This window comes from Acomys minous (assembly GCF_964271855.1).
Source record: "Acomys minous genome assembly, chromosome: 5".
NCBI lineage: Eukaryota > Metazoa > Chordata > Mammalia > Rodentia > Muridae > Acomys > Acomys minous.
Window position 1 is genome coordinate 101,421,149 of NC_140494.1, and position 15,421 is coordinate 101,436,569.

The 15,421-nt window shown below is 41.8% G+C and overlaps 1 long non-coding RNA gene across 5 annotated transcripts in view; it reads left to right on the plus strand.

Annotated features, from left to right (window-relative positions):
• The window catches only part of LOC311598598, a 512,559-nt gene that overhangs the window by 389,498 nt on the left and 107,640 nt on the right, over positions 1–15,421 (plus strand). The gene's annotated exons all lie outside the window — the stretch shown is intronic.

A 15,421-nucleotide genomic window follows, 5' to 3' on the forward strand; every position in this document is an offset into this window, starting at 1 on the left:
TGATATATAAAACAAACAAAACCAAACAACCACTCATCCCAACCAAACAACAAAACAAACAACCTCTGCCCCAACAAATTTGGAAGTGTCCCCAGCAAGGACCAGAAACTAAGCTGTCAGTTATCTTTCAATGGCTTTTACATCCTGCCCTAAAGAAACATAAACTTGTATTTGCTTAAAAGAAGTAATTCAGTATAGACTGAACCTCGTAGATTTCTCCAGGTCCCTCCCTCTTTGTCACCTCATGTCAGTGTGAAATACAGCTATGAACTAGCATATTCAGGTCAAGAAGTTGTCAATGATCTGCCTCTAATGAACAGAGAATAACCAAAGTCATATGTATGCTGTACCTTTAATAATACCCCAATCATGAAGTTATTAGTTCACCTGCACAGATCCAGTCTTCCATTGTACATCTTTTCAACCAGTTTGACCAATGGCAAAGATTTGCAAATGTTACGTATGTTTATCCATGGCTGTTTCAGGAACACTTAAGTATTAACAAATACCACTAGTCACTTTGTATTGTAATCCTCGTTTATCCATGTAACTAATTCAAAAATCCTTTGGCTATGAAAATGTAGAACTAAAAATCTCATTCTTGCTTCGAGCCATCCTGCAGTTGATTGATATTTAGCAACGATTAAGAAAGTGACCATCAAAAAAACAAAAATGGCCATCTAGATAATATAGATGTTCAAATTACAACTATTATCTTGAAGGAGACAGGTAAGCTGGGTCTTTCCAGGGACAGATGTTAACCTTTCTGAGATACCTGGGTATTTAGTTGATGTGACTTCCCACTTAGCTGTTTGACATTGTCATATGGAGTCTCGGTCGTGCCTCTAGTGGTCTGGGTCTCACAAAGTTCATAAACAAACAGGTTTGTTGTTAAAGAGTAGCCCAAGGACAAAGTGTGACTTTGTTGACATTTTACAAGACTTTCGTTGGTCCCTGATTCCTAATAAAAAGAAATGTTGCATTAACTGTGAACTTGTGTTGATTTATTGGAAATGACAGCTCTCATGGCTTTCTTTCACTTGAATATGTATAAGTTGAAACTAGTTTGTAATCCATAAAGGCCAACTATCAGCCTTTGTTTTCCATCTGCTGTAGCTGGGAGCAAAGGCCCCCAGTGACTCGCCCCCTCTTTCTTCTATTCAGATAAGTGTGACTCTCATTTTCTGTGGTAGTAAAGTAAGAAAAATGTCTTTCCAGATGAACTACTTCATCATCCTACCAGAATTTCCCTTTAGAGTGCCAAGGGGAACCCAGAGAACTCTCCACACTACAAACACCACTCTCCAGGGGCTAAAACCCTTTATGATTACCACTGGCCTTCAGATATCATGGCACCAAGAGAAGTTGATGTTCTGGATTCTTCCTCCAACAGTGCTCTCTGCATCATCAAGCCACCATCTACCTTCTTCTTACGAACACATGCTCTCCGTCTCTTCATTCTCTTACTGCTCCCTCCATTTTCTTACTTTTCTCAAGTGTGTGACCTTTTGTCTACTCCCTTCCAAAGTCTGTCACCTGTCCTTCAAGTTTCTTCCTGGCAGCCATTTCCTCTCAGAAGACTTCATTCCAAACATCACTGTCAGAGTGTTGGCTTCCTCACCAAGGTGCTTTGATAGCATCTTGTTAGATTCACCACTGAATGATGATGGCTTCTTTCCCAGTCTCTTCTCCCGGTAAGAGATGCTAAAGCTTTGTTCTTCCGCATGGTAGTTGGTCAGCATATGTAGTTCTTTCAACTTAGGTGAGTTAATATCAAATGGATTTCAGTTCCTCATCTGTATTGACTACATCTCGAGAACTGAGTGACCACATGTGCCCAGTGTACTACCCCGCCTCCCCCATAAGTAGCATGGCTACACACTTCCCATTAATATAGACTTCCTGTCCAGTTCTGGAAGACAAGTATTCTGTTTTGTTGGTCATTTCACCCTCTACCTATGATGTTTTTAAAACCAGGATTTTTTTTTAATCTGAACCATAAGCATAAAAATATGATTTATATGATTAAGTTCTCAATTATCCCATGGTTGACAAATACTGGACTATATACAGAGGAAGTTAAATCATTATATGTAAAGAGACCTAGGGCACTAGCATAAAAGTCTGCAACAGCCATTATCAGTGTAGTGTATGTCCTCCCAGAATATCCGTGGAATGAATGGCTCATCTGGACCCTTAGCAAGATGTAGTCTGATCTCTTTTCATCTGAGGTATGGTGTTATGTAGGAGATGTGTCTTTGGATATGTAAGGACGCCTTGCCTTGAAGATACATACTCACGACTGATTCCCTTCTTTTCATCCCAAGGATGGGTGAGTGGTATTAACCAGCAGGATTACCAAGGACTTTGTTTTTACAATTACACAGGCAAACAAAAGAAGGATGCTGAGGTCTTAGTGAGTGAGGGGGAAATGAGAATGACTCAGGTAGACAAGAGATTCCATCAGTCCTATTTTAGTGAGGGATCAGCCAGATTTTATTACAACATTAATTATTTACTGGGGACATGCTTACTGCATATATGGCACATACTGGCCAGGTACTTTCTGGATCTTAGGAATGCAGCAGGAAACAGGATGAATGTGCTTATTTTAGTTACCGATATATAAGTTATTACACTCAGTCGCCCTTGGTAACTGCTTAGAGTGTTTAAATACTGATACCCAGTATTTTTATTTTTCAAAGCTTTCATAGAGCTTTGAATAGGCAAATAAAGTGGAAAACTGTTGACCTCTGAGACTATAATATTAAGGTGAACTCTGAAGGCTGGGCTGGAGGGGGGTATAGGCATATAATCCTAGCTACTAGAGGGGGTGGGAGGGGAGAATTGAGAATACAAGTGCTACCAGGAGTACAGCGAGTTCAGGCTTAGCTTAGAAAATTCAATGAGACATCAAGAAAGGCTAGAGATGGAGAAAGCCCAGTGCTCAAGCACTGACCTAGCAAGCGCTAGGTCCTAGCTGCACTCGTCAGTACAATTAGTAAATAAGCCAATAAATACAACAACAACAAAAAAAAAAAAGAAAGAAAGAAAGAAAAAGAAAGAAAAAAGAAATCCAGGAATTTGGTATTGGCAACTGATAGCAGATTAGAACCAAAAGGAGAAAATTTAAAAGCATCTCTTTAACATATCTTCATTTCATATTTTTATATTTTGTCAAATTACCTCAGAATGACAAATGAATACTTAGTCACTGAGTTGCCCAGATCAGCAAACTCAGTTTCTAATTTTAACAAATACTCTTTTTGCTATCATAAACTTCCCAGGAAATAAAATTATCTTCAAACCAGAAAAGAACCAGTGCCCACTGTGATCATAATTGTAAAAATCCAGCCATCCAGTGTGAGCACTGTAGATTCTCCCTGTTAAAACAAAACCCACACATGTACATATCACACACACACACACACACACACACACGCACACACACACACACACGACAGTGTGCCTGGGAATTGCAGACGTGATAGTGGGAAGAGAAAGATGAAAGAGTGCGTTGTGTCCTCACATTCTTGGCTTCCCACCTACCTTATTTTATGACATTCCATTCCGTGTAACATTTCACAGTACAGGTGAAGTTTGTCAGTCTGTCCCCATGAGACAAGTTGGCATTAACAAATAGCTACTCTGTAACTCCTGTGACCTGCCCACCATGCCCCACTTTCAGATTTTGCTCCTAGCTGAAGAGAGTTCCGGACATACAACTGTCCTCTAAGTCCCATTTGTCACAGCATGTAGGGCCACACATAGAACACATGCCCTTTCCACTATTGCAACAGTGGTTCTCAAGCTGCCTAAAGCTGCAGCCATTTAATACGGTCCCTCACGTTGTGGTGACCTGAACCATCACGTTATTTTTGTTGCTACTTCATAACTGTAATTTTGATACTATTATGAATTGTGATGTAACTCTCTGTGTTTTTCCAATGGTATTAGGTGACCTTTGTGAAAGGGACCTTTGACCACCAAGAGGGTCACAACCTGCAGGTTGAGAACTGCTTTTCTAAAGTCATGAAAAAAAAATCCAACCACTGTCCACACACTTCTTTCGAAGCACATTTTGGTGTTGAGGAGTCTATGGAGTTGGGAAATTCGTATTTCTGTTCCAAATCCCTCACGCTGTTGTCTAATCCCATTTTGTCTTGTTCCCCATGGAGAGGAAAAACAGCTGGCTCCCATTCTTTCTAAATTCAATCTCTTCATAAAGGCACCCACCTCTCTGCCTTCTCCTTTCTGGAATGCATAAAAATTTCCCATCAGGAAATCATCTCCTGGATTGTGCACGCTCACTGCCATGTCACGTATATGCACGCTCACTGCATAACGTTCTTATTTCCAACAAGCCAAGGCCCAGCACAGAACAAGCACATGAATCATTATTTTCATGAATGAAGTTATAGGCCCAATAACAGACACTGAATAAATGGCTGAGAATGATTGTCTTCTAATAATCACAGGCCAAAAATTATCATATTTTCTTACACAAAATATTGACAAACTGCTGCTTTGGGAGAGACAAATTAAAAATTAAACAATCAGGTTTCAATTTCCTTAAAGCAAGTCCCCCCCACCCCATGGCCCGCAATGGAATATTCCATTTGGCATTCCACAGCAGGAGCCACCAATGCTTGGACAAAAATAGATACGGTATAGGGCACTCAGTCAATGGAGTAATCCAATTGTCTGAACATTCCTCTCTGCTTTGTCATTTACATTTTAATAAATCCCAGGATACATCCAGCTGCCCTGAATTGCACAAGTGTGGCTAACCACGTGCAGTTTACCATATGCAGCAAGGGGATCCAAACAGGCAACTCCTATAATGTGGCAACATTTGCTTCGCATATATTTTCAGGTCCTTCCATGTTACAGAGATACACCTCCAAATGAAAACTCAATGGTTTTCAAAATATTTGCTGTCATCTGCCAGCATCTTGTTAGTATATTCAGATTTCATAAGTAAAAGAAGCTGTAGAGAGAGGGTGTGCCACTAGGTGATCTTGGGATACTAATGCCTTCAAGAAAAATTCAATAGATGGCACAAAAGAAAGGAAGGAAGGAAGGAAGGAAGGAAGGAAGGAAGGAAGCCCTATTTCTTTGCCCGTTTCCTTTCTCTTTAACAAGGAAGCTTATATAACCACATTTGAAATGCACCTTACATTCTACAGTATCGACATGTCAGGCAACCCAGCCTGTTAACAGATGTGTATGTGTGTGTACATGTGTTTGTGTGTGTGTGTGTAATTATTTTTATTAATCTATATGCATAACTTAGTTCATGCATATATTGGCCACCAGCTGCTTTGGTGCTTTGAGACGTTTGTTTTCCTGGCTTAGCAGAGCCCTGGTGAGTTTTTTATGATGTAGCAGAGCTATAGTGGTGGAGTGAGGTGCAGCATGTCGAAGATTGCCAAGCGGCATATCTGTGCTTAGAAAGGAGGAATGTTCTGAAGACAGAACTCTAAAACAAGCTCTACTAGTAACACATCTACATTACTATGTATAATGTGTCAACACTAGCATATTGTATAAATATCACTATGTGTGATATTACTAATATATAATTATATATAACATGTAATTATGTATTACTGATATCTATTATATCTCATCTTGGGTATAACATTTAAGATCGTTTTGTTCATACCCTTTGTTCCTAATTAGCTAAGTTTTAAAATCTTGCCTGCCAGAAACCTCTCACCGTAGGCTTCTCCTCTCAACTTTCTCATCACAACTTTGGAGCAATAACTGCCAAAAGACCCATGTTATTTCCAACATCAGTGACTCTGGTTAATTTTTAAACTTGAGATAAATTCAGGTGCTAAAGGACCCCTTGAAAGAGTCATGTTCTTGCTGTTGCTTGAGTGGGTTAAGACACTTAGCTTGGGATTGTGAAGGTTTCACTAGTGCTACATAGAGTCAAGTGATGTGTGGACGTGTGGGGGTGGTGGGGGTGGGGCACTGTCACCATAGTGTGCTAGCATGGAAATGAAAACAAAAGGTCGGCTGCACTAATACATTCACCAGCTCATGTGCACGTCTTGGGCCCCACAGATGTTCTTGGGTCTCCCCACAGTGTGGTAACTAGTGGGAAGGCATGATCTAGTCAACCACAGAATAGTCACAGCATCCTGGACGCCCCAAGAGCATGACCCGCTTTAGCCTTGCTGGTCCTACCAGAGGTGGAATCAGCACATGAGCTCACAAAGCACTAGCATGGGCGTAGAGGAGTGAGTTATGAGTTTAGATGGTACTTAAGGCACTTGAATAGATCAACTATCTTAATTCGTCATTGGGGCGAAATTTCAGTCTTAAGCCAGGCCCTGAAGGTCAAGAGGCATGTGTTGAAAATGTCACTTTATGAGTGAAAGGCCCCAGGTTCTAGATCCCTTCCTATTGCTATGGTTTGAGGGCGGTTTATTCGCCCACGGTTCATGTATCTCCCAAGATACCATTGTAGGGAGGTGGTTTGGCACTGTCAAGACGCGGGCCTACTTGAATACCTTAGGCTGTTTTGGGTTGTGCCTTTAGAAGGATGAAGGTATTTCTTGGGGAAGCCTGATTTCTCAGCTGATTATAACAAAAGCCAGATATTGGGTCTACCTAATCTCTCCTACTGTTTCCTGCATCCAGCTCTTCCTCCACCCACACTTCTGCCAGACAGCACTGTAACCAAGAGAAGGTCCCCATAAGAGCAGGCAGCGCAGAATAGGAACCTTTAGCCTCCAAAGCAACCACTTTTCCTCCTGAAGTTAATCTGTCTTAAATGTTGTGCTGCCACGATTACTAAAAACAAATGAACACACCTATCTGTAACTATTTTTTTCCAAAGCATTTTGACGTTGACTCAAAACCTTTGCATAAAATGAGAAACACAGTCGTTGACATTTATTTTGCAAAGATTTTAGAAGTGAGTATAGTTGTGGTTCGAGAAGCTCTTAACACCCTCCCGCCTCAACTTTTAGCCACCCAGTTAACAGGTGAATGCAGACACTACAAAGGCGAACACAACCTTCAGAACAGACAGCAGATGTTTTAGCCAAGTTTCCTTTTTAATCCTGAGGCCTCAGACTTTCAGTGATGAGGAAGCTACCCACCCTCCCCTCCCTACTCAGAAATCCCAGCTCAGATAGTTTAAATACTTGCTCCCAAGGCTGAACCACAAAGGCCTCCTCCGTATCCCCTTACGCTAATACATCGCTTTGGATAGCCTTTCTGTTTGTCAATCCTTCAGATATTTAAAGGGGAAACAGGGTGGCCCCTCCAGTGTCTTCCCTGCATCAGGCTCTGCATGCTTGATGTCTGAGCCCACAGCACTAACACAACCCCCTTCATCCTTGTGGGCTTCACACCTGTGTGTCTACCTGCCCCCTGGAATGTGCTTCTCTGAACTGGATGCAATTTTGTGGAAATGCATTCACAAATAGACGGGGAGAATCATCGCAGCGAGCCTTACCTTTTTATGCATAAAGATTAGTAGTCATCTTCGAAAACATTTAGCATTGTCAACCCGCATTACTTTACTACAGAAGTCTGTTTTATATTTTTTTTTTACACGCCCCTGCCACATACCCATTTCTTCATCCTTAGACTCAGGCAAGATTCCAGTCTCTTTTAAAAATATTTTATTTTACTTTATTGTGTGTATGCATGTGCTCAGTTTTGTGAGGGTACCCATGAAGTCTATGTGTTGAGGCCGGAGGATATCCTTGAATATCATTTCTTAGCAACAATTTATCTTTTCTTCTTTCTTAGATGTGGTGTGTCACTGGTCTGGCGCTTGCGAACTAGGTTAGACTGGCTGGACAGTAAGCCCCAGGGATTTACCTGTCTCTCTCTCCCCAGACCTGGTACCAGAAGCATTCATCACTATGCCTGGCTTTTTAAAATGTGTGCCATGCAAATTAAACTCAAATCTTCATTCTTGCAAGACAAGCAACCCACTGGCTGAGTGATGTATCTTTCCATATTCCTTCTTCGCTCCCCCGAATAAGTACATTAATATGCTAAATATTTCGTTAAAGTTTTCTAATTCACCAGATTCACCCAAACTTACCCAAGAGAAGCAAAATATTAAGAGCTTGTGGAAGTTATAGTTCTAGATATTATTGCACCACAGAACTCATGTCAATTATTTATTCTTCAGATATTAAAAAGGAAAAATGGTGTCCCTTCCAGTATCTTCCCTACTGGGCTAGGAAGCAGATAGCTAGACATCTAGGTTACTGACAGTAGCAAGAGAAAGTTGGTTGGATCAGCACCTTGCTTCAGCTAACTAAAACAGGGCAAATTCCATCTCTGAGGAATGGACATGACCACCACATTTACTGATGCTTTTAGTAACTGCGCCTGCCTCTCTCTTATTCTGTTTCAGGTTGGTAAATTGCCCTTTTGTGAAAGAGGATTTTTAGGGCAAGTGGCCCTGGGATTCTTGTGCTGTAAAATAATAATAATAATAATAATAAAATAATAATAATAATAATAAGTAAAAGTCAATATGACTTCAAACCACACAATATGACTTCAAACCAAATCTTTCTAGTTTCTCTTTGAATAATGATTGTCCATGTAAGAAGAGAGAGTTATGGAAGGTGGCTGTGGCCTGGTACTCACCCCAGTGATTTACTTACAAAGCGCCTAAAGGAACTCATGTGAAGGCATTTCAACTCACTTCAGATTCTGTAAATAATTTGAACTCCATGAAAAAGCCCTTACATAGTCTGGCCACAGAAGACGAAATTCTTGCAAGTCTCCAAGGGGTCTGTCTAGGGTATCAGGTGACAGTGGCATCCAGAAGCTTCAAAAGCCCTGCTCCATGCTTTCACTCTTCCTGTCTTGAGACTTGACCACTGGCTTCTCCTGTTCCTCTTTATTTTCCCCTTCCCTCTCTCCCTCCTCCGCCTCCCTCCCTCTCTCTCTCATCTCCTTTGTTCCCCGTCCTTCTCTTTCCCTTATTTTCTCTTTATTTAAAAAGAATATATCTTTTATGTGTATGTGTGAATGCCTGCATGTATGTGCACACTGCATGGTTGTCTGGTGCCCACAGAAACCAGAGGAAGGCGCTGGGTCCCCTGGAGCTGCAGTTAGAGGTGAGATCTCCGGAACTGCACACTAGCACACACTTACAAAAGCTACTACTGTTTGAGTTGGGTGTCTATGTGCCTTTGTTTCTCAGTCTACCACTCTTCCCTCGAAAGTTCACCTTTTCGCTGTGCACGCATGTCATATCAGGAGACAAGCACACACAGAAAGTATCACCTTGCTCTCTCTGTGCATTGTTTGAGAGAAAAATATGAAAAGAGAGGGGGAAAAAGGATGGAGGGAAAAGAAGGGAGGGAGAAAGAGAGGGAAGAGGGGTCCTTCCTGGGACAGATCCTAAGCTGCCCTTTAAACTCCTTGGCACATTTTCCTCTTTTGCTCTCTCGTAATGAAGAGCGGCAAGTGTGTGCGCACTGCCAGGCCTACAGTCTCCTCTTCCCTTCCAAAGGGCAGTGCCACTCACTGTCTCAATACCCCTGCTCTCCTCGGGCTCAGGAAGTGACCCTGAAAGGCAGCTAGACACTGGCTGCCTGGCTCCACCCAGACCTTTGCATTCAGTACCTTTGGGAGAGAGGCCAGGGCTGGCATTTCTCACAGGCTGCCAGGCTGCTCTGCAGACCTTGGTAGGACGGCTGCTCTGGTCAAAACCATTATTTTGTCTTCTCTGAATGTCTCTTCAGTAGGATGAAGAATGAGTGTTCCTTTAGTCTTCTTCAGTGACAGGCATTTCTAGGACTCTTTTGTTTGTTTTTTGAGTTTTGAGAGAGGCTGGATTGAACTCACAACAACCCTGACTCAACCCCTCACGTACTGGGATTGATAGGCCTGAGCTACCACTTCCAGACGCATGATTATAAAGAGTTGTATGAATTTTTAAATCTATATATAGAGGAATGGCTAGAACCAGATATTGGTTTGTGAATAATTCTAACACACACATGTGCGCGCGCGCGCACACACACACACACACACACACACACACACACACACACACACACACGCCCCAAAATATCCCTGTAATTGACTCCCAAAGGTCAGGGTGACGAAGTCATATCTATTACCATGTGTGCATAACATCCACGTGACAGTGTCTCATCCTGATAAACAGGGTGTGAAGAAAGGCTCAGGCAACATGAAGATGTTCAAGAGTATATTTGAACTCTCTGATCTTCTGACTCTAAGTTCAACATTCTAGCACAGTTCTTGGAGAATTTCTTTTTAATTTCCTTGAATCCTAAGTCCAGTGCAGATCACAGAATTAAGATAAAGTGTCATCGTCTCTTAACACTGCTTAAAAGATGAAAGAAGAAAGGAAGAAGAGAGGAAAGAAGAAAGAAAGAAAGAAAGAAAGAAAGAAAGAAAGAAAAGGAAAAAAGAAAAGGAAAGGAAAAAAAAGGAAAGGGCAAAGCAAAACAGAACTGGGGAGATTTTTCGGTGGTTAAATGTTTGTTGAGCAAGGCTGTGAGCCAGTATTTGGATTCCCAGCATGACATAAAGCCAGGTGAGTGTGGCAACCACTCACATATTCTAGTACTCTCTACAGGTAAAGACTGGGGTTCCACTGGGAAAGGAGTCTAGCAAGACTAGCAGAAACAGCTAGATCTGGGTCCTGAGAGAGTATCTGCCTCCTGAAGTAAACCGGAGTGTTATTGAGGAAGATACCAATGCTAACTTCCAGCCTCCAGAGAAAGAAGTGCAGAAGGTACATGCATGTGCACACAGGTGTGCCAGGTCATACAGACACAAATTCCCACCAACACATGACCACCATACACATGCACACAAAATTGTTTTAAAGTCATAGATTGCTTAATTTTGAATCCAGCTTGCTATTGGTTGTGCACATAAAACTAAGAAGGATATAAAATTCCACCAAGACAAGAGTAAAGATGTAACTGCTTTTCTTTAACTTCTATCCTATATTTTCAAGGATTTTTTAAAATTATGATTCCACCATTGGCTTTTAATTTACTAAACATAATTATCATGGTACAGTTTTTCCTCAGATTTTTAAAACAACCCTCTACTTCATCCTACAAACTAATCATTTTTTCCCACAAATTAACTATTTGTAATCATGGTTGGGAATTTGTAAAACAAGAATTAAGACTGTATTCATAGTTCCGGAAATGAATGCAATATGAATCCAAGGGAAAGAAATCCTTGACATACCAATTTTACTCCATTTTATACCCTTGAAGTCTCTTACTCTTTGCTTCCATGATCCTCTGTCTGCTTTGTCACTTCCCCTCTTGTCATCTTATTGTGACAGAGCAAATGAATAGTTTAACATCTTATCGAACTGCAAAGCTGAATTAGATAATTTTTATGGGTCCTATTGTTTGGCCCCCAAGCCACTGTTGTAAAAGTCAAGGCTTTAAGTGTTTCACTGGCACACAAAGTATTGGAAGGAATATCATCAAAGAATGTCTTTCATCCAAATTAGGCCAACCTAGTCAGTTTACATCAGTGTAGCACACTGCATAGAATTACATATATGTCTGCTTTGTAGACAGCTATTTGCCTGCTTGCCCAAACCAATATAATCGTTTGTGCTAAACCAATAGATTACAACTGTGTAGAGCCAACTGGTACTATGTATGCCAATCATTTGTTAAATACAAAGTAACTCATCCAGTAAACATTAATTGAGGTCCTACTACATCCTGGGACTACACCAATGAATCCTACATAACCTGATCCCCAACATGCTCATCCTGTGAGAGGAAGCAGACATGTGAAGACATGCAGGTCCTAAGGAATATTCAGTGCCAGGAAAATTAGTGGTATAGGCTTCACTTGACTGAAAAGAATGGAGATAGCTAAAGAATGGTAAGGGATGAACTTGGAGACAGTCTATGTGGAAGACGGCTGCCCAGTGCTTTCTGTGGTAAGTGAACATCATGAATGTGGTGAGCCCGCGTTCATGGTGAATTTTCCAAAGTCAAATCAAAGTGGCTCAGATTCTCTAGAAGACTGTTACCTCTGACTCCATCCCATCTGTTCTTGTTCATAATTATGTCATGTGCATTAAAACACATTTGCAAAAGAGTCGCTGGGTGGAGAAAACATGCACAATCTTTGGGCTGTCTTTCTACTCCCAGGAAAATGCATCCCCTTCAGTAGCATGATCATTCCTTTGTCTAGCAGGGTGCTTTGCTGTTCACCCATCTAGCTAAACAGAAAGTGCAGTGTGCGCCTATGCATGGGACCCTCGTTCCTTTTTAACAATGTCATTTCCTCAGAGGCTCCTAGTTAATATCACGGTATGTAATGAGGACAGACAGATATCTGTGCAGTACAAATGATTTGGCTTAAATAGAGATAAAAATTGACCTTGTGAATACCAAGGTCTTATCAGCCCATTGTAACATCCTATGACGACAGAAAAAGGTGTCTTCGCGGTTTGAAAAATGTCAATGTCTTTTAAGACACATATCTTCATGCCAGCTGTGTGACGCACACCTGTAATCTTAGTTTTTGTGAGGTTAAGGCAGGAGGAAGGCCATGAATTTCAGGCCTGCTTAAGTAACATAAAGAGATCCAGTCTCAAGAAAACAAAACAAAACAAAACAAATGCACCTAATTGTAAGTGAACAAAAGGCATCCCGCCAACCCAACATGTTGACTGAATTTTGAGACACCCTTTTCCAAGGTGGGTCACAGAGCCTTCTATAGGCCTTTGGAGAAGAGGGTTGGTTTTTTAGAACTTTCTCTTGCAGTGATTAAAAAAAAAAAAGCCATGACCAAGACAACTCACAGAAGAAAGTGTTTATTGAGACACATAATTCTAGAGAAATAAGAGGCCAACTTGGTGGGGGAAGCATGACAGCAAGCAACAGGACTGGCAACAGGAGTAAGAAGTTAGGAGATCACATCTTTCAACACAAACAAGAAGCAGCAAGCAAACTGGAAATGGAGCGAAGCTTAAATCCTCAGGACTCACCCCTAAGGGTATACTTCCTCCAGCAAAGCTGTGTCTTTCTGAACAGCGCCACCAATTGGCGGGGGCCTGCAAATGTTCACGTGCCTGAGCCTATTGGGGACATTTCTCATTTACCACCACAGCCTATGTAGCCTGTGGTTTGATGATAAGTGTGTCATCTGAACTTCAGGGGCCAAAGGATTATTCCCACTGACCCAATGCCACTCAGATTTTAGAGGTAGATTTCAAAAACTTTAAGCGTCATACCAAAGCAAGTCATTGTAATCAGTCATCTGTATGTTTGGCATGAGAGCTAGTCTCCATTTTCAGTTCCCTGAGAAAGCTTTGCGTTGATGTCTGGCTTGTTCTTCACTAAGTAAGCAAGCCCTCCTTCCAGCTGAATATTTGTTGCTGCTCTTTATACAGTTGTGTTATAAAGAACTTTCAAAGTGCTATCCGCTTTTGAATCCTAGCAAGATGCGCATTATATATGTGGATATTGTGTGCATATATGTATGAAGAGAGTGAGTGAGAAAGCAATGAAAGGAGGGAGGAGACACGTGAAGAGAGGCAGACAGAAAGACAAAGAAGCAGAGACAGAGACAGAGACAGAGACATGTGAAGCTTTGGATCAAAGCATTAGTGAACTCTGGTTTGCCAGTCGCCTTTTGGTTTCAATGCCAGTCAGCAGAAGCCATTCACAACAATAACTGGTAGGCAAGGCAGCTATGTGTGCATTAAGCAGATCTTGCACACCCTCTTTATTTGGTTAGTAGCTTCTCCCCCCCTCTTGAATATGGCTACATATCTAACCATGTGAATACTAAATTCCACGAATACTAAAGAACAAATGCCCTTAACATGGTATGTTATTATCGTGTAATTCATGCACATGACTTCTTGGTGATTTAAAAAAAAAAACACTTGTACACATGACAATTTTGTATATGGAATAGGAGCTAATTTTCAGGAGCCACCAAAATGCGGTAAACTTGGAGAGGATTTCCCATAGTGCTCTCCCACTCCTTACCCATGTGCCTCTGCCCAACCCCCATCTCTCCCATGTCTCCTCCCTTTAGGGCCTCAGGATTCCTCTCTGTACCTGTGAGAGACTAACTGATGGATTAATCCTTCTTGAAGGTATTATTTAATAAGGTGGGTTCCTCCCATGGGTCCTAATGCTTTAATAAAGGAGCCTTATAGACTGAAAAGACTTAACAGCTTAGAGAAGGCTTCTCCCAAGACAGATCTTTTGACACCGCTGAAGATGCGTGAAGGTGAAAGGAGGAACCTGGATAAATCACTTTTATTCATGTTTCCTAACACCATTTAGCTCTGAGAGCCTCTTAAGCAGACAATGCTCCTCTTTTGTGCACAAAGCTTCTACTTCCTCCAGTCCACGCTCTCATGAATCAAGACACACTCGGCCCTCTCCCTCTGACTCTACCCGTCCTCAAGTCCAAAGCCACTGGAGTCTAAACGCACAGACACTCACAAATGGGAATTCTCTCTGCTGTAGGCACTCTGTGTGTTATTGTGCCAGCAAAGCTAAACAAACCCATCCAGTGATAAGCCAGGCCTCTGAATCATCCCTGGGCTCCTGGAACCGAGGACACCACGCTAGACATAGTTCACAGTGCAGATGAAACCCTTAGTGTTCTGTCTCAGAAGTTCCGCTGTGCCGTCTTTGCCTCTTTTTTATTTTTAAGTTACTAACTAACCACTGGGAAAAGACCCTAGAGACCATCATCAATACAATTCCACCCACCTTCTCCTGGTCCAAGCGCAACCCACCATCCAGGTTGTTTTCACCAATGCAATGACAATTGTGTTTATAAATAGAACCTTGCTGGTGCCCAAGACATCAGGGCATCGGGCTCACCTCTCCCCTTTGATCTCATCCAACCCTATTACTCACTGGACTCCTGTCTTTCCTTACACCCCACAGGCAATGATCTCATTCTGGCTCCGGATGTGGATACAGATGTGCCTATTTGTATGTAAGGACAGTAGGATTACACGTTCAAATGCAGAAAGCTAAGAGTAGAAACAAAATAGCCACAGATAAAGGTTTAAAGGATTTACTTGCCATGTCCACAGGGAGACTAATGGCTCCTCAGCGTCACCTCATTTGTACTTGTGATTTTTTTTTCTCAACATACTCAGGTTTATTATTAATTCATTGAGCTGTTCTCCACCCCCACCCATGAGTCCTACCTCTCTCCTCTTTTATCACATTCTTCCCTCAACCATTCCTCTTATGGCCTGCCACCCTTTTTTCAACACACACTCAAAATTATTAGCCCGGATGGCAAGCCACTCCTCATCCACACACAGTCTTAGAAACTGATTGTGGGGCGAGATGCCATTAGTGGCCACTCTGTTCAGTCCCCTGCCATCAAGGCTCAGCACTATCCATGAGCCACTGCTACCATC